A 20435-nucleotide genomic window follows, 5' to 3' on the forward strand; every position below is an offset into this window, starting at 1 on the left:
CGGCAATCTTGATTCCAGCTTGTGCATTTCTCATGATGTACTCTGCATAATACATGCATGATCATGGTGATAATAAACAGCAATAATGTTACGGTCAATTTTAAGCTATATCACCACTTAGGTGACATGCTTGGCACAGACCAGGGGGTGAAGGATATTTGGTCTCCAGCAGGCATATTCCATCTTCAGGTGATGCACTGCTGAGCTTTGTCACCACAACGAACTCTGTTGTAGTTGAGGGCGATATGGGTGCTTAGTAATGGAGAAGCAGCGACTGCAGCTCTCCATCTGTTATTCGAAAGCGGACGCTGCTGGGAAAGGCAGTTAAGACAATTGAAAAGATAAAGGTTTAAGCGCTGTTTATGGGCTGATGAGTCAGTGACTAGAGCAGAAGTGTATTTCTCTGCAGTACTTCTGGCTTCACTAATAATCCTAGGTCAACCTGTCAAGTAAGATCTACTCATCAGCAAAATGCCTTAGTCACTCGATCTCGTAGGAGGCTGTGGATTGGATTTCACTAATAGGCTACATAATCAAAGCAGCATGTAACCCAAATACAGACATTATTACGCCTCTCATAGTCCTTAAGAGAACATCAGAGTGTTAGAGAAAATTACATTTCTTTATCCGTTGGCCACAGACTTTAAAGATAGGGTCATAATATTTGTTCTATAACTTCGGGCTTACTTCTTTCATTGCTTTCCTTGCCTAGTAATTTCAGAACTTTACTTTGGAAAGTTCCCATTTACCCTAGTGCTTCGTGAACATCACACACACACACACATGAAGTGAAAGTCACTCAGTTGTGTCCGACTCTTTGTGACCCCATGGACTATATAGTCCATGGAATTCTATAGGCTAGAATACTGGAGTGGGTAGCCTTTCCCTTCTCCAGGGGATCTTCCCAATCCAGGGATTGAACCCAGGTCTCCCACATTGCAGGCGGATTCTTTACGAACTGAGCCACAAGGGAAGTCCAAGAACACTGGGGTGGGTAGCCTTTCCCTTCTCAAGCGGATCTTCCCAATCCAGGAATCGAACTGGGGTCTCCTGTATTGCAGGCAGATTCTTAACCAACTGAGCTACAAGGGAAACTCACACACACAGGGACAGCACAGTTTTTGCATTGCTTCAAACCTCATTCAATGATCACCAACATAAAAGGCACCCTATAAACTCTAGCCATGCGGTACATTATTTTCAAATTCCATGACATTTCAAATTCTCCTGTTATTCAATATTTCATTTTAAAAACGACATTCTCCAAATCCAGGTATGTTTAGTGAAATTATATGTTACCAGTTCAGTTCATTGACAGTGAGAACAAACAGATTCTTCCTAGGATTATCAAACCACCAGGAGCTGCCTTTTCTGTAGGCAGAATATGAGGGAGGATCAGATCTAGAAGCGTTTTCAGAGATTTGCTGGCATGATCTGAACTGTGTTTCTCAGCCAACCCCGTGCAGGTATTGTAGCATCCAAGCTGACACATGGCAGACTCTGACCGCATCCTCTGGGACGCCGCTGACAAAATCCCCTTCATCCTATGCAGAGGCCACAAGGGCCACTGGCCAGGCTGCGTGTGTCTGTCCCCGAGCTGCCTCACCCCATCCCTCCCCTCCGTCTTTGCCACTCCCCTCCACTCGGCGCTCGGGGCTACTCTGTCTGTAACACCCCTTGCAAATCTTCGTTTGTGCAAAGAGTTAAAGGTGTTAAAGAAAAATCACCGGCAGGGGAGGGCATCTAACAGGAAACACTCTGTGTTATTTTTATGGCACTAGTTCCTAAGGTTAAACTTCTATTTATGAAAATTGATACCAGTTTTCCACTAAGCCTGGCAACTGAGCCCCTTCTTTCTAGCACATTCTAACACTCCCTGTCTTTCTCTTCTGCTTTTCCTTTATGCTGCCACATTCATTCTAGCCAAAAAGAACTCCACACTGGGCCACTACCCGCTTTCTTATTTCTGCTTTTTTGTCTAAGTAGTTCCGTCCGCCTAGCACTCTCCATACTCCCTGCCAAAGAAGTCTTTGCTATTTCTCTTTTCTGTGAAGGGCTCTGAGAGCAATCTGCACATTTCATGAGCATGATTCTACCTTACCTTATGTTACAGCCATGTATCAGAGCCACCTGAGAGATTTTTCAAATTACTGACGCCTTGCATACGTGCGGGCATGCTCAGTTGTGTCCAGCTCATTTTGTGACCCGATGGACTACAGCCTGCTAGGCTCCTTTGTCCATGGGATTTTCCAGGCAAGAACACTGGAGTGGGTTGCATATCCTACCCCAGAGGATATTCCAGACCCAGGGTTCGAACTCGTGTCTCTTGAGTCTTCTGCATTGGCACAGATTCTTTACCACTCCGCCACCTGGGAAGACCAATGCCTTAGCCCCAGCCTTAGAAATCCTGGTTTGCTGTGCGCAGGAGACAACCCAGGTCTCAGAGAATCATTGAAGCTGTGCAGCAGACTCCAGTCTGCAGCAAAGTCTGAGAACCACTGCTGTAGAGCCTTGGGATCTCCTCCAGGCCCCTGCTACTGAAAGATCAGTCTCTACGTCTGCTCATCTTGGCATAGATGGAATGGTCTAGAAAGCCTCAAGCATCCATTTCAGTGTCTGAATCCATCTAGGCCTAGGCTGGCTAAGACACCCAAATCTCTGATGGCTTTTCAGTCATGACTCTATTACATAATTGCACAGGTTATTAGAAATAGACCACCAGGAACAGGAAGGCATGATAACGATTCAGCCAGGCACTGGACTGCTTCCACATCTAGGAAAAGTATCATGCAGGCCACTTTAGGATGCTAACTAAACTTGGAAAGAAATATCTATCTGGTGCCACTGAGTAAGGACACGAAAAACTTTTCCTCCAATATCCACGTGATATAATTCAACTCTGTAAACTAAATCCTATCGATTAGAGGAGCCGTTGTTTTCAATCTGGTGTCTTTCAGCATGGCTGTGCCTGGAGACACTATGGCACACACGTGGGAGAGGCTGTGCTCCAGAAGACACAGTTCCGAGTGAGTTGAAACGCCTGCCATTACTTCCCGGGTGGCTCAAGTATAAAGATCCACCTGCAATGCAGGAGACATGGGTTCGATCCGAGTCAGGAAGATCCCCTAGAGGAGGAAATGGCAACCTACTCCAGTATTCTTGCTGGAGAACCCCATGGACAGAGGAGCCTGGCCGGCTACAGTCCATGGGGTCGCAAACACAACTAAGCAACTGAGCATGCATGTTATCATTATGAAAGAAAAAAGTGAAAGCGTTAGTCGCTTACTCACGGCCGAGTCCCTGCAACCCCATGGACTGCAGCCCGCCAGGCTCCTGTGTTCATGGAATTCTCCAGGCAGGAATACTGGAGTGGGTTGCCATTCCCTTCTCCAGAGGATCTTTCTGACTCAGGGATCGAATCCAGGTCTCCCACATTGCAGGCAGAAAGCAAAATTTAACACTTGGCCATGAGCTGTAATTGGAGGTATGATTCAAGAGCCTAGAACACTCACCACAAACAAGAGCTCTCAGAATCCCTGCTAGGTTTTAGGGTATCTTGCTGTTCGGTCACTAAGTCGTGTCTGACTCTTTTCGACCCCTTGGACTGTAGCCCACCAGGCTCCTCTGTCTATCTCCAGGTTATCTTACCGTTGTTTAAAAGACACTGTGAGCTTTCTACTCTCTGAGTTTTTCTGACATGTTTTGTGTTACTCACCATCCCTCTCAGCCCCCCAGGCTCTGAAATCAGTGAGAAATGACATGTCAGCTTCTCCTAAAACATGATTAATGGCAGAGCAGTGTCCGCCACATCTGAACCCACATGTGTATCCAAGCCCATCTCAGAGGATGTTTTCCATCAGTCCTTTTGCCATCTTGTTAGTCTGCCTGTAGAAAAATGACAGGCATTCCAGATTTCCTGGAGAAGCTGTCCAGACAGGGGCTGGCAGCTGAGCTACATGTCAGGGAGATGCACCTCATTTTCCTTTCATTAAGCCCCACTAATGTTTTCTCTTCCCCTCATTATTCTCTGCCCCTCACTATGGTCTATGCTTTTTATCTAGTGTTTTAGGCACTTTTTGTTCTCTCTTTCTCGGGATTTTCTCTGCTATCTCCTCCATTCTCTTATCTCACAAGCTCAGCCTTTGGTTTTGGGGTGACTCCTCCCTAAATGTGAGCCTACTGGGGATGCAGTCACCCCCTCACCTCCTCCTGGCCCTGGCAGTGCCCTGCCCACACTGGTGGTAGTGGAAACAACTCCATCTGGAAGCACATTAAAGATACAGGTGTACACCATAATAAAAATGGGCAGGCATAAGGACCAGGACTGAAAAGGGGAGAACGCAGAAAAAATTGAAAATATTTTGTAGGGTCATGAAATTTAGGGAGATGCTTTGTTTTACTTTCGCTAGTGTTGTTATTCCTTTGTTAATCGAATTTTAAACTTTTGAATAAAAAAGCATGATTTTTTTTAAAAAGTGTTGTTGTTTAGTCACTAACTCATGTCTGACTCTTTGTGACCCCATGGACTGCAGCACGCCCGGCTCCTCTGTCCTCCACTATCTCCCGGAGTTTGCTCAGATTCATGTCCATTGAGTCAGTGATGCTATCTAACCATCTCGTCTCCTTCTCCTCTTACCTTCAATCTTTCCCGGCATCAGGGGCTTTTCCAATAAGTTGGCTTCTTGCATCAGGTAGCCAAAGTATTGGAGCTTCAGCTTCAGCAACTGTCCTTCCAATGACTATTCAGAACTGATTTCCTTTAGGGTGGACTGGTTGGACCTCCTTGCAGTCCAAGGGACTCTCAAGAGTCTTCTCCAACACAATTCAAAAGCGTCAGTTCTTTGGCACTCAGCCTTCTGTATGGTCCAACTCTCACATCAGTACAAGACTACTGGAAAAAACCATAGCTTTGACTATATGGATGGCCCTTTGTTGGCAAAGTGATGTCTCTGCTTTTAATATGCTGTCTAGGTTTGTCGTAGCTTTCCGTCCAAGGAGAGGATCTTTTCATTTCACCTTCTGCATTGATTTTGGAGCCCATGAAAAAAGTGACTTATCTCTAAAATACCTGTGGATTGCCTTTTAAAAAGTGGGCTCATAGAGTGAGTAATTCAAAGAGTGAGGCAGACAGTAATGAGCGCCTTGGCAGAGGAGGGCTTAGTGCGTGGGTGTTTGAAACGGCTGGTCCTCCCGGAGCACAGCACACTCTCTGGACTGAAGGCTTCCCGTGCATCCTTCCCCGAGGCGGTGCTCATTTTCTTGCGGACCTGGAGCTGACCCGGCTCAGCTTCTCTGCAGCCTTGTGTTAGTCTCCTGGGCTCCACCATGCTCTTCCCTTAGGTTCCCTCTTCGGCCCCACCGGCCAGCTGTGCGGTGACACCTAACATGTGGTGGCGACAATGCTGGGCGAGCAGACGAGACCGAGAGGGACGCTGGGGCCACCAAGGGTCGGCTCTGCCCTGCAGGCTGGCCGTTCTTCCCGCCCGGGCCCAGGGACCCAGCCAGTCCAGGGGATCACAAGGGTGGTGTCCTGTTCTCATCTATACGACGGCTTTCTGAGAACCCATTGAGGACAGGAGACAAAGTCAAGGGCCTACCTAGAGTAAATTCTCAGTATGTGGTCATTTTTGTTACACCAGCACCTTCTGAGTTAGATGCACAGGTTCCATGGATGAGGAGGGCAAGCTGGAGTAATTTTCCATCTACCTCGGGACAACCACATTCTTAACATTGTAAAGAAACTATAAAAATTAATTTTAAAGTTTGTTTGAAGTATTTATAGAAAGGGCTTCCCTGATAGCTCAGTTGGTAAAGAATCCGCCTGCAACACAGGAGATCCCAGTTGGATTCCTGGGTCAGGAAGATCCATTGGAGAAGGGATAGGCTACCCACTCCAGTATTCTTGGGCTTCCCTGGTGTTTCATCTGGTAAAGGATCTTCCTGCAATGTGGGAGACCTGGGTTTGACCCCTGGGTCGGGAAGATCCACTGGAGAAGGGAAAGGCTACCCACTCCAGTATTGTGGCCTGGAGAATTCCATGGACTGTATAGTCATAGAGAGTCTGACAGAACTGAGAAACTTTCATTTTCACTTATAGAAAACAAACAAACAAACTATATTCTTTAAGATGGGCAAAAGGTACTTTTGTAACTCATTTGAAGGCCTGTTCATTCTCGCCACTTCAGAGGGGCTCCAGAGAGAAGAAAATGAACAAAAGGTCTGTGTGGGATTTGTTCTGACAATTCTCCCATTCATTCATTTATTCATTCACTCAGCAAATACTTGCTGAGTCCAACCATAGGCTGGACTATCTGATAGGTGCCTGGGATACAGTTTGATAAAACATATTTATAGACCCCATGGAACTCAAGACTAGAAAAAATGACAAATACTGACTAGTAAGGCAACACACACACATGCTCACGTATGATGTATCAGCAGGTGATGAGTGTATGGAGAAAACTCACGGGGTAAGGATGCTAGAGCGGAGTGTGAGAGGGTACGGAGTGATCACGTCTCACAGGGGATGGACAGAACAAGACCCTCTGACATCTGTGTGGAGTCTTCTCTGGACACCTCCTTGGAAACCATTCTTCAGTAAGATGGACCCAACTGATGCACAGAAATTCTTAGTCTACATGACTCGCAGAGTAATTCATTTTCAACATACCCCTCCTCTATCTGAAAAAGTGATTTTCAGTGATAATCATGAAATGTGCCCTCACCAGATGAAATCATGCACTTGAAGGAGCCAAATGTTAAACACAAATAAAAGCCACAAGTGGTCTCAGGGAATGACAGAATTCACGCAACTCGAAGTCTATTCCTTCTTACAATCGCTGTGTTGTTGTGGTTTATTCCAAAGCTACAGCTTCAGTGCGAGAACAGGGACTTCCCTGGTGGTCCGGTGATTGACTCCATGCTCCCACTGCAGGGGGCGTGGGCTCAGTCCCTGGTCAGAGAACTCAGATCCCTGCATGCCGTGAAGTGGCCAAAAAATTTAATAAATAAATGCAAGAATATCAGAGGTGCTGGAGACCCAAGCTGTGTGTGAAGCAGGAGAAGGATCCCAGAACAACTGTGCCCTTGTTGACTGGATGGCTGAAATCATGTGAGCAGTCTGCATAACTGGGACTTCTCCCTTGGAATCAACTTTCATGTAGAATACAGCCTTTATTACATAATAAGAAGAATGTGCTGAGACTTCCCTGGCGATCCAGTGGTAAAGAATCTGCCTGCCAATGCAGGGGACACAGGGACACTTGATCCCAACCCTGGGAAGATTTCACATTCAGGGGAGCACCTAAGCCTGTACAACCACAGAGCCTGTACCTTAGCGCCCAGGAGCTACAATTACTGAAGCCCACGTGCTCCCGAGCCCGTGCTCCACAATGAGAGAAGCCACCACCACGAGAAGCCCACACACCGCAACTAGAGAGTGGCCCGCAGGTAACAACGAAGACCCAGCACAGCCCAAAATAAATAATTTTTTTTAAAAAAAGAGTCTGCTAATCTGGAGCTCACATGTATTATTAAAGTTGAACGGTAGCCACAGCAACGCGTATTTTGGGGAGGAAAAAGTATTTTATCACTGACATTATTTAGAAATGCTAGTGTTGGTCATGATGAGAAATAGAACCACTCTAAGCCCATTCACAACAGTTTTAAACTCTCCCTGCCTGCTACTCCCACTGCCTGCACCCCCCACCCTGCAGACACGGCACTGATGGGCGTAAGAAAAGAGGAAGAGGAGACAGAAAATGCAGAGCGGGTCAGAGTCAAGCAGTGTGGATAATGGTCCAGCATGAACGCTGAGATGCACCCCGAAATACATCCGGGGTAGCAGGTGGGGCCGTGGGGGGCCTCGCACACCAGGTTCAGGAATCTGACTTTATAGACAACTGTGCTGTGCTGTGCTGTGCTTAGTCGCTCAGTCGTGTCTGACTCTCTGCAACCCCGTGGCGAGAGTATTGCAGTGGGTTGCCATTCCCTTCTCCAGGGGATCTTCCCAATCTAGGGATCAAACCCAGGTCTCCCACATTGCAGGTGGATTCTTTACCAGCTGAGCCACCAGGGAAGCCCAAGAATACTGGAGTGGGTTGCCATGCCCTCCTCCGGGGGATCTCCCTGATCCCTGAGTTAGACAACCAAGGGTCGTCAACTGTTTTAAGCAAATCAGTCCAACTCAAAGTCTTGTTTTTGAGACATGAATCTGGTGGAATTATAAAGTAAGAATTGAGCTGGAGGAAGAGGCTGAAGTAGGTGCAAATTTGGATGCCTAAGGTGAAAAGCGATCAAGGCCTGAACTGAGGTGAGTCTCCTCCAAAGTGAATGGAAATGTATGACTTTAGGGGCTTTAGTGGTGGAGGAACCTGCCAATGCAGGAGATGCTTGAGACAAGGGTTCCATCCTGGATCCAGAAGATTCCCTGGAGTGGGACATGGCTACCCACTCCAGTAGTCTTGCCTGGAGAATCCCATGGACAGAGGAGCCTGGTGGGTTTCGGTCCATGGGGTCACAAAGAGTCGGACACAACTGTAGTGACTCACACACATGCACACACATGTGATATTAGAGCAGGGATCAAACACCACAAAATTAAAACTCAGAGGGTTTGCATTTATTTTTAATTTGGAGAATATGAAGACAAGGGTGTGGGGAAAACAGTCTCGCAAGCGTCATCTAGGAAATTTCTCTTCAGTTCATGGATGTTGGATTCTGAACTGAAGATGAAATGTTTCTGACATGAATGTTCCTAAAGAAGCAGCCCAGACAGGCCAGAGGAACAAAGGATTCCCTTTGAAAGTTACAGCTCAAATGTTCAGTTTTTCCACAAAAGCCACTAAAAGCTTTCCATCCTCCAAAAGAAGAAAACCCCCAGAAGAATCACTCGCATGGTGTTCAAGAATATTTTGTCTGGGGTTGGCCCCACCTGAGACAACCCTCCTTGGCTCAGATGATGTCATAGGAAATCCTGGGCTCCTTAGGAGTTTAGCATCTACCTTCTATTTCTATTTTTTTCCTTGAAAAATGTGTGTGTGCTCAGTCCCTCGGTCCTGTCCAACTCTTTGGGAGCCCATGGACTGTAGTCTGCCAGGCTCCTCTGTCCATGGAATTTTCCAGGCAGGAATACTGGAGCCGGTGGCCATTTCCTCCTTCAGGGGATCTTCCCCACCCAGGGATCGAAGTCTCGTCTCTTGCATCTCCTGCTCTGGCAGGCAGATTCTTTACCACTGCACCTCCTGGGAAGCTTCCCTGAAAACATAAGTAACTTCAATCGAAAAAAGAGGTATGCTTTAATCCTTGGTCTGAATGAGTGGTATTTCAGAGCTGTGATTAATTTGTGATTTCTCCCATGCTAATTAATTCACCTCTCCTCTTTCTTTTCTTTTCTTTTGGTGGAAATAATGGGGAATGAATCACCTCTCCTCTTTAAAGCTCCCTTCAGGAACCCTTAAAACTCTCCAGAAGAGGAAAGTGCCCTGTTCTTCTTTATGAGTTGGCTTAAGGGAGGAATGAAAGTTTAAGAGAATTTTGTTGTTGTTTAATAGCTAAGTCGTGTCTGACTCTTTTGTGACTCCACGGACTATAGCCCAAGAGGACTTCCCAGGCAAGAATACTGGAGTGGGTGGCCTATCCCTTCTCCAGGGAATCTTCCTGATCCAAGGATCGAACCCTGGTCTCCTCCATTGCGGCAGATTCTTTACCACTGAGCCACCAGCAAAGCCCTTAAGAGTCTGTAGAGTCAATATATTTGTTATGGATAGTTTGCTGATTTAAGTCAGAGTCCATGTTAGAAATTTGGTGTTTCCACTGGCATGACCTGCAATACCCCTGGATTCTCTTGGCTTCTTATGAACACCAACAGTCTAATGGTATAATGTTCATAACAGAAAATCTGTAAGCTGTAATATCTAAGTCTCCACCTAGTAGGATACTGATAATAAATGTAATCACTTCTCCTGTGCTCAGTTATTTAGTAGGATAGCTTAGAATCAGGATGCTGTAGCTGAAGCAAAGTTCAATCATAAGAACTTTATAAGAACAGATACGGTGAGTTCTTCAAGTCTACTCATTGTATGGGGAATCAGTGAATGTATTCAAAGGGTACACACGTCCAGTTGTAAGAGGAAAATATTTTGGGGAGGCAATGTACAGCTGGTGATGATGGTTAATACTGTATTGTCTATTTAAAAGTCATTAAGAGAGCAGGTCTTAAAAGTTCTCAAAAAAATTTTTTAAGTGTGTGTAAATGGGTTAACTAATCTTACTGAGATAATCATTTCACAATATGTACATATACTGAATCATTACATTGTATACCTTAAACTTACACAGTGTGATATGTCAGATACAGCTTTATATCTCTAAAAAAAGCTGGGGAAATTTTTGCTTAAAAAAACCTGGGTGTTGCAACTGTTCATTCTTCAAGTCATTCAAATTAAAAATTAAAAAGAATATAATGATAATAGTTTTGCATCAAGCTTCAAAATCCTTGTGCTATATACTTCTTTTATTGGTAGGCAGGTGCCTTTATATAAGGGTTTCTCTTTCGAGTTTGACAAAGAAACCGTACATTCCAGGAAGAGGGCAGGACCCAGTTTTCTGGAGAGGGGAGAGAAACAGATGCAATGTGCAATTTCCTTTTCTGACTCAGTTTACCAAAATCACATTTCAATACAGAGGGAAACCATCCATTTTGAGAGCCACAGATAAAGTAATTTTTTTCCCCCAAATTCAAGATTTGTTTTCATTTTCCTAAACTGGATATTTCAATTTCCTCGGAAACCTGAGCCCTTGTTCATTTCCTGCGAAAACTGAGCCTGGGGAGGGGAAAGGGCACAGGACCCTTTCCTGTGTCTACATGCTGTGTCTACAGCCAGGGGGCCGCCACGCGGGGCTCTGGCCGTCTGAAATCTGGCCAATCAGCCTCTCTGGGGATGATCGCCACACTTCCAAAAATAAAAAACACATCTTTCTAGCCAGGAATCATGGATTGAGATTCCTGAAAGCCCCTCTTCTCCCTCTGCAATTTAAACCAAGCTCTTTCAAAGTCAGCATACTACATCTTAATGGAAGCCTGAAAAGGTTATCAATAGTAAAGGCTGAAAGTTTTCCACAGTGGTAGGTAGATGGGGGAAAAAAAGAAAAAATGTTTACACTGAACCCAGGGGGAGGTACCCAGAGGTTCCTGATCAGCACTGCCCTTGAGGACCACCGCACTGCCGTCCTGAAGAAATGCAGGGAACGAGGGCTGCGCTCGCCTCGGAGCTGACCCCTCTGTGTTTGTCTCCACGTCCCAGACCAGGGACAGGACGGTTTTTGAAGCGAACCGTGGCACAGGAAGCTGTGCCGGCCACAATCGAAATGGCGCAGGCTCTGCGTGGTCCTCTGCACTCCGGCTACACCTGCTGGCCTGCTGACGACCAATTTCCAAGCCGGAGGATTTTTTTCCTCTTGCTTCAAATTCTTCCGAGTTTCATTGGAAACTGGTGCTAATGAAATGTATCAGGGGTTAAGGCTGATGTCAGAACTGCCGGGATCTTTACAGAAAGTTCTGCAAGAATGCGAAGACGGTGCCTGGGTCTGGGTGCTCCCCACCGGGGAAGGGGTGCTCCCACGGGAGGGGAGACTGACCGACGCGTTAGTTGCATGGAGTTTTACAACTTCTAAAGTCTTCTCAGAAATCTTTCACCCAGGCTTCCCAGGTGGCTCAGTGGTTAAGAATCTGCCTGCCAATGCAGGAGACACAGGTTTGATCCCTGGTCCGGAGAGATCCCATGTGCCACGGAGCAACTAAGCCAATGTGAGTCACAACCACTGAGGCTGCACTCTAGAGCCCGGGAACCCCAACTACTGAAGCCCGTGCTCTGGAGCCCATTCTCTGCAACAAGAGAAGCCACAGCGTGGAGAAGCCTGAGTACCACAAGTAGAGAGTAGCCCCCATCTGCTGCAACTAGGGAAAAACCCGCAGAAAATCAGACACAGGACAGCCAAAAACGAATCAATAAATAAAAATGTCAAAAAAGGAAACCTCATACCATCTGACCTGCAGACCAGCTCCGCAAGGCTCTTCCATCTCTAGAGGAGTCCCCCGTAACTCCTGTGCAATTAATATTTAGCGAGCCACTTGTTGAGATTGAAGGCGGGAGGAGAAGGGGATGACAGAGGATGAGATGGTTGGATGGCATGACCAACTCAATGGACATGAGTTTGAGTAAACTCCAGGAATTGGTGAGGGACAGGGAAGCCTGGTGTGCTGCAGTCCATGGGGTCGCAAAGAGTTGGACAGGACTGAGCAACTGAACTGAACTGTACATAACCATGCACTGGGCAATCAAGGTAGTCAAGGCCGCCGTTCCCACCAAGTTCAAGGGTGCACAGGACACAGCATCAAAACCAGCAAAGAAAGCATCAAGGTGACTTAGGAGAGGGAGAGAAGACGTGAAGAAAACCCATCAGGGTACCATGTTGCAGCGACCAAGGATGGGAGCTACTCTGAGTGGTGATGCTTGAGCTCAGAACTGAGCGTGAGGAGGAGCCACTGGGGACCCGAGGGAGGGACATGGGGCTGCAGCAAGTGCAGGCTCGGCGGCTTCCAAGCAGGAACACGCCGGGCGGCGTCTTCTGCAAACAGAACGAAAGCCAGCAGACTGGTGGGGCTGAGCGAGAGGATGGTGAGAGGTGGGCTGGAATGTGAGCTGCCAGGCTTAAGGAAGCGAGACGGGGTGAGACCGGCTCGTGTCTGCTGGGTGTTCACTCTGAGCCAGGCCTTGAGCCAAGTACAGGGTTGTGAGTAGGGAGGCTGTGCCTCGGCCCAGGGCTCCAGACCATGCCATCCTGCCCAGCCCACACTCTGCCATCTGGGGCACCAGCTTCAGTTCACCCAGGTGGAAACAGGGCACATTAAGGAACATGGACGTTTTGAATCCCTTCTACCTGCCGACCTATCCCCGGAGTGATTTCACATGAAGGACATCATTTGGGCCTGGATTTTAAACATCGGAATTTCTTTAATGCTAAGGAATATCGTCTTCACTTCCTGTCTTTGGCGGCCTCTGGGCTGGAGAATCAGCTGACTGGTTCTATGCTCTGGGATAAATTCAAGCACTGCAGATACAATATAATTATCAGATGAAACTGAAAAGATGACTGAAAAAGAAAAAAATAAAGAAAACAGATTTAATGCCTCCAGGAAATGAAACCGAATGGATCCTGCTCGGTGCTACAAGGAAGATGATATCAATTCTGTCCCCCACCCTCCTTTACGCAAGTTTGAATAATCTCCCTGTCACCGCTTTTACATGAACTCAAATTGCTTTAGAAACCTGTCACAGTGAATTAGCAAAAGGAGATAGTAATTCAGAGGGGTGCCAGTGTGGCGTTACTGAGCATTGCTGGTTGGAAGGCTTCCTGCAGCGTTATTCGGGGACAATAACTCACTTTGATCACCGAGTGTCAGGGTGAGCAAATGATGGGCTTTCTGTGGTTTTTAGATCTAACTTTCTTAAAAGTCCGTCATAAAGATGAAAAGTGCACAGAGAACATCTGCCTTCATCCACCCAAGAATGAGGACACGGGCACACCCAGGGTCGGCCCCACCCTGCAGTCACTGGGTGTGGATGAACCGAGGGACAGACCCCATGCAGCCCAGCAGACACACAGGTTTCAGAAGATCCTTGACCTTGACATCAGGGGCAGACTTGAAGGCTGGGAGAATGAGGAATCGAGGAATCCATCACGGAGACGTGTAAAATGGAATATTCTTCCCAGTGATCTTCACAGTGGGTCACCTCCTCAGAGAAGCCTTCAGGTCACCACCATCCTCTCACGTGCCTTATCTCTCTCTGTCATGTTCCCTCGTGATTTTCTTTTTCCTCCTAAGACTTAGCGATTTTTTAAAATTACTCAGTTCATCTCATTCCTTACCTAGATACTTCTGTTTCCCCACCAAGAAGAACAATCTCCACGAGGAACAGGATTCCACAGTCTTCCATGAGCCCCTAGGAATGATGCCCAGAGCCTGTAGGCCCTCGATGAATGTTTACTGAAGGACTTTTGAATCCACAAAATTCTTATTATACCAGAGGCTATTCTGTATTAACACCGTTGTTTGATCAGCTGTCGTAGCAAAGCCTGTGCAAACAAGAACCTAGGCTGTCCCCATGAACCATCCTTGGCTCTGCTGACCAGAGACGGACTATGACCAACATTACTTGGAGGAAGGAATCTTAGCTGGGGAGCAGCTGCAAAAAATTTCTGCACAATGTAAGACTACTCCTTACTGAAACTGTGTATAAGCCACTGTGTCCCTGTCTTTTCAAGAAAAAAGCTGACTCAAGAGTTAATGATTGGGAAATGCAAATAGGTAGAAACCAAGAATACCAGTTGGGCTAGGGAACTGGCTACAATTTGGACTATAAATCTGCCACACGGCAGATGGGGGATTCACCACTCCCAGTTCCCTGAAAGATACAGAAAAAAGTCTGACACAGGTCCCTAAGTTATTTTTACAGGAAGCAGACTCCCTCCAGACGAAAACTGCTGACCACAAGAACATAGACCCTAGACTCAGTTGAAACCAGAAGGTTGATGATGCTTAAAACTTCACCTTAAAGCCAACTAGTCTGAGAACCATGCTTGAGCTGACGGCCCACCCTGCAGACCCTCTCCCACGCTGCCTTTAAAACCCCTTCCCTAAAAGTCATCAGGGAGTTCAGGGCTTCTGAGTGTGAGCTGCCCATTCTCCTTGCGAGTACCCTGCAATAAAGGCTGCACTTTCCTTCCCCACAACCCAGTGTCAGTGGACCAGCTTTACTGTGTGGGGAGTGCATGCAAGTCTGGTTTGGTAACATTAATAAGACTGGGAAAATGTTATCCAAATTCTCAACACTTACTGTTTGATCTGCTTCGTGAAAGACTGAGCTTATCACTGAGATTTCCCTACTTCACAAAGTCTAATATTTTCTCCAACTTTGTATTTCGAAAAATATTTAAGTCTAAATCTACCAAAGAGTACAAGAATTGCTACCCTGGGTCTTCTGGATGAACTGGCAATTTTCTGTCACGTTCGCTTTCCCTCTCCTTGTATGTGAGTGTGTATGTATGAAGGTATACACGTGTGCTTACGTATGGGCAAGCATGTGTACATGTCAGTGTCTATATGCATGTGTATCTGTGTGCATCTGGGCATGCATGTGTACATGTCTATGTGCATGTGCGTGCATATGTGTGTTTTTGTGTTTCTGCATCTGTGTGTATATGTGGGCATGTGTGCGTGTGTGTCTATATCTATGTGTGCCCCTGTGTGTTTTGTGTGTGTATGTATCTGTGCATGTGTGTGTGTGTGTGTGGGCATTACATGCACAAATGAGTATATGTGAATGTACATATATTTTGGCTTGAGCTATTTGGGAGTTAATTATTAATGGGCTTCATCCCTCAATACTTTAGCGTGAATCTCCTAAAACCAAGCATAGTCCCCATATGATGATCATCACACTCAGGAAATTTAAAATTGATAACTCTATTCTCATCTTAATAAGCAACTGGTTTTCAAATTTCCCCAAGTGTCCTAACATTCTTTATAACGTCTCATTTCTGATTCAGGGTCCAACCAAGAATCACATGTTGTGTTTAGTTGTCATTCCTCTCTAGTCTCCTTACTCTAGAATGGCTACCAGCTATGCTTTTTGGGGGGGGTGTGTTTTTTTGGGGGGCGGGGGTGCTGGTGTTTTATGACAAGACATTTTTGTATACTACAGGGCCAGTTGTTTTATAAAGTTTCCCTTCATTTTAAGTTGCTTGATTTTTCTCCTCTAGTTAAATCCAGGTTAAAGTCTAATGTTTTAAGTACCTAACATGACCAGTATAAAGTAGATATAAAAACTCAGGTCCCCAGAGGAATTCCCTGGCTGTTCAGTAGTTAGGATGCCATGCTTTTACTACCGAGTGCCTGGGTTCAACCCCCAGTCAGGAAGCTAAGATCCCACAAGATTCGTAGGATGGCCAAAAAAAAAAAAAGGTTCCCCAAAAGGAATTTTTAGGCTGAAATACCAGACCTATGATGAATAACACTTCCAACTTAAGTATCAGAGTCAAGGATCCCCTGATAAGACTGTGTCCTTGTCTGAGTTTGTTAAAAGGCTCATTAAGGCGATTTAGTGTTCCCCACACACCAGTCACTCACATTGTACCATCAAGAGTTTTGCAACTAACACACTCAGTTTTACCTGTACCAGCCTTTATGCTATCTTTTTAAAAATTCAGTTTATTTAAACTCTTGCTTATCCTAAGAAATGATACCAATATAAATAGTTTTGCCATTCTTGCTCTATTTTTCTATACTATCGAAGCATAGATAAATACAAAAAAAAAAAAAATTGTGCACATCTAAAGCACATCTACAACTTCCATTGTACACTGGGGAATACTGACCAGAGTGGGGTCAAAAGCTCTGTGTGCACTCGTGGACATGTGTGAGCACTCGTGGGCAGGTGTGGACACAGCACAAAAAGCTCTTTCAAGTACCAAGGAAATAAGAAGATGCCAAGGTTGCCAGGCCAAGCCGGGGGCCACATTCAAACACGACAAGACCTGCCGCTCCTGAGAGACAGCTGCTGTCCCTCGATACCGGATGGATGGCCTCTCCATTCATTTCCCAACCCCTCAGCAGGAAAGGCTGAAACCGGGGCTGGGACAATGCTGCTCGCACAAACGCTGACACCGACAGAACCGCTGTGTCCTCCGGAAGATGACTCTTCTGTGTAAAATAGTGGACTGGATCACACGACTTCCGCTGTTTCACTCTCTGCTTTTCCCAGACAAGGAGACTGAGATCCACACATGCTTGTGGGCTGTCCAGCGCCACACTGGGAGTTGCTGGTGAATCAGGACCTTCATCCACAAATTCAGATGCCCAGGTCAGTTCATTCTACCCTTCTGGAAATCCCCATGCCAAGTCTACATAGCTATTTACATGTAAAACCACCTACACACATACCATATACACACATAAAACCATATTTATATATATGTATACAACACACGTATACACATGCATACTTATGTTATGTAAAATCATGTCCCTGCTTCCTGCATGCCTCCTGAACACCTTTCACCACCACTGTGCCCCAGAGAGAAGGGCATTCGCCAAACCTCCCCTCCTCCCCAGTGTGTTTGTTATTCACCAAACAACCATCTCTCCCTGTAACCCTGTTTCCATGAACCACACAACCAACCTGGAACACTTTCAGGATCTCTGCCCATCTAATATCCCTGCCAGTGTATAATTCAGTTCAGTTCAGTTCAGTTCAGTCGCTCAGTCATGTCCAACTCTGCGACCCCATGAATCGCAGCATGCCAGGCCTCCCTGTCCATCCCCAACTCCTGGAGTTCACTCAAACTCATGTCCATCGAGTCGGTGATGCCATCCAGCCATCTCATCCTCTGTCGTCCCCTTCTCCTCCTGCCCCCAATCCCTCCCAGCATCAGAGTCTTTTCCAATGAGTCAACTCTTCACATGAGGTGGCCAAAGTATTGGAGTTTCAGCCTCAGCATCAGTCCTTCCAATGAACACCCAGGACTGATCTCCTTTAGGATGGACTGATTGGATCTCCATGCAGTCCAAGGCACTCTCAAGAGTCTTCTCCAACACCACAGTTCAAAAGCATCAATTCTTCAGCACTCAGCTTTCTTCACAGTCCAACTCTCACATCCATACATGACCACTGGAAAAACTATAGCCTTGACTAGACGAACCTTTGTTGGTAGTGATTTTGGAGCCCAAAAAAATAAAGTCTGACACTGTTTCCACTCTTTCCCCATCTATTTACCATGAAGTGATGGGACTAGATGCCATGATCTTAGTTTTCTGAATGTTGAGCTTTAAGCCAACTTTTTCACTCTCCTCTTTCACTTTCATCAAGAGGCTTTTTAGTTCCTCTTAGGCACCTACAGACCTGGGGAGTTCCCCTTAGTGTATAATTATACTATTAATATTTGTTGCTGTTTACTCGTTAAGTCATGTCCGACTCTTGTGACCCCATAGACCGTAGCCCGCCAGGCTCCTCTGTCCATGGGATTTTCCAGGGAAGAATACTGGAGTGGGTTGCCATTCCCTTCTCCAGGGGATCTTCCTGCCCCAGGGGTTGAAACCACATCTCCTCATAGGTAGGTGGATTCTTTACCACTAAGCCCCAGGGAAGTCTTGATCAGACTACAGAAGGCAGCTTTAGACCTGCAGACAACAGGGCTGGGTCGGCCACTTCCTTTCTCCTGTCTTCTATGACCCTGTGAACTAGAGGCCTGGCTGGCTCAGGGCTAGGTACCAGCGGCTAGTGGATCTCCACTGATCCAGGACACCCTCAGGGCCTCTCCCCTCCTTCATCCCCACATAAGCTGGTTCATTCTGTGGCATCTGTCTCCTTAGCCTCTCTCCCCAGTACCCCTCTTCTCATCCCCACTGATACCCATTGAGGCAGGCCCTCACCTCCCTACACACTGTTACAAGGTCTCTTTCGGAGTATCCTGGTCACACTGCCTGCTCACCAGTGGGTGTGTGGTCCATGGGCCCCCTCAGGACCCTTCCCAGGGATGAAGGGGGCTGAGACTCTCCATACTACTGCAGACGTGACCTGACTTGTAGATATGATGGAGACTGTTTCCATAATACTATAGACAGGACACTACAGACATGATCCATCTTTTCTGCTCTTCATCTGTCACAAGTGGATTGTGGGGTTTTCCCAAGGCTCTCTGCCATGGGCTCTCATAGCAGTGAACCGGGAGCAAGTGGAAGAACCAGATATTCACATGGTGTGCAGAAACCTAAAATGAAACCACTCTCCTCGCTGAATTTTTGTTTTGGAAAATAAATTCTTTTTCATAAAAAATTGTTTTTAACACTAATATATAATGTGCTTATTGTTGTTAGTTTTAATGCATTAGTAACCATTTCTAAAATTTCTTGGTTTTAATTTCTAATTTACAGTATTCAGTAAATATGGGCAACATAATCCATGTAAACAAAACTTCTTTGAGATCCTCCATCAGAGTTGAGAGTCCAAAAGGTTTCTGATGCCAGAAAGTTTGAGAACCACTGCCTGAGTTATTTTCTTAAAGAACATTCATTTATCATGCTACTCCTGCAATGTATGAGCCGTTGCTACCCAGAGGTAAAGTCCTCATGAATTTAGCAGGGCCTTGAGAACTAAGATCATGGTATCCAGTCCCATTGCTTCATGGCAAATAGATGGGGAAACAATGGAAACAGTGAGAGACTTTATTTTTGGGGGGCTCCAAAATCACTGCAGATGGTGACTGCAGCCATGAAAAGACATTTGCTTCTTGGAAGAAAAGTTATGACCAACCTAAACAGTATATTAAAAAGCAGAGACATTACTTTGCCAACAAAGGTCCATCTAGTCAAAGCTATGGTTTTTCCAGTGGTCATGTATGGGTGTGAGAGCTGGACTATAAACAAAGCTGCTGCTTTTGAACTGTGGTTTGGAGAAGACTCCTGAGAGTCCCTTGGACTGCAAGGAGATCGAAGCAATCCATCCTAAATGAAATCAGTCCTGAATATTCATTGGAAGGACTGATGCTGAAGCTGAAACTCCAATACTTTGGCCACCTGATGCAAAGAACTAACTCATTTGAAAAGACTCTGATGCTGGGAAAGATTGAAGGCAGGAGGAGAAGGGGACGACAGAGGATGAGATGGTTGGATGGCATCACCGACTCAATGGACATGAGTTTGAGTAAGCTCCAGGAGTTGGTGATGGACAGGGAGGCCTGGCATGCTGCAGTCCATGGGGTCGCAAAGAGTCAGACACGACTGAGCAACTGAACTGATTGACTGAGGCTGGACATCCCACTCACCACCCACCCCTTCCTCCATGGAGCCACCCCACACAGGTGTCCTAAGCCAGCTGCACTGGTTTTGTGTTGTGTTGACTTTGCTTCATTTGCCCATGTTCTCCGGAGTTCCCTAGCCTGGGGGTGCAAGTGAAGACTGGCCTCGGCAGAAATCCATGTGAACCCTGGCAGCAGAAGTGAAGCCATGGCATCAGACTGGATGGCCCCATGGCCGCTCCCAGGCGGTGGCTCCCCCGGTGCTGAGCGTGGAGGTGGCCCATGGTTCTGAGTGTGCGTGTTCAGCTCCTCCAGCTTCTCGCATGGGCAGGGGCTCCAGTTCGTCCTTCCAGGCTCCAATGGCCCTTGCTTCCCTCACCTCCCAATTCCTCCTCCGAGCCCTGCTGACCTAGAGCAACTTCGGGCCCATCACCAGGAGGCGCTGTGCTTTCTGGAGGTCTCACTGGCTCCCTCCCTGGGCCCTGTGCAGTGGCTTTCCTCTGCTCTCTCCTGTGCCCTTGTGGACATCTGCATGCTGAGCTTCTCCCAGGACTCCATGAGGCCTGATTTCTGAGATGAAT

At 46.6% G+C, this 20435-nt stretch overlaps 1 protein-coding gene across 3 annotated transcripts in view; it reads right to left on the reverse strand.

Annotated features, from left to right (window-relative positions):
* The window catches only part of LRRC3B (leucine rich repeat containing 3B), a 95235-nt gene that overhangs the window by 54477 nt on the left and 20323 nt on the right, over window positions 1–20435 (reverse strand). The gene's annotated exons all lie outside the window — the stretch shown is intronic.

Source organism: Bos indicus, chromosome 27, assembly GCF_029378745.1.
Source record: "Bos indicus isolate NIAB-ARS_2022 breed Sahiwal x Tharparkar chromosome 27, NIAB-ARS_B.indTharparkar_mat_pri_1.0, whole genome shotgun sequence".
Classification (NCBI taxonomy): Eukaryota; Metazoa; Chordata; class Mammalia; order Artiodactyla; family Bovidae; genus Bos; species Bos indicus.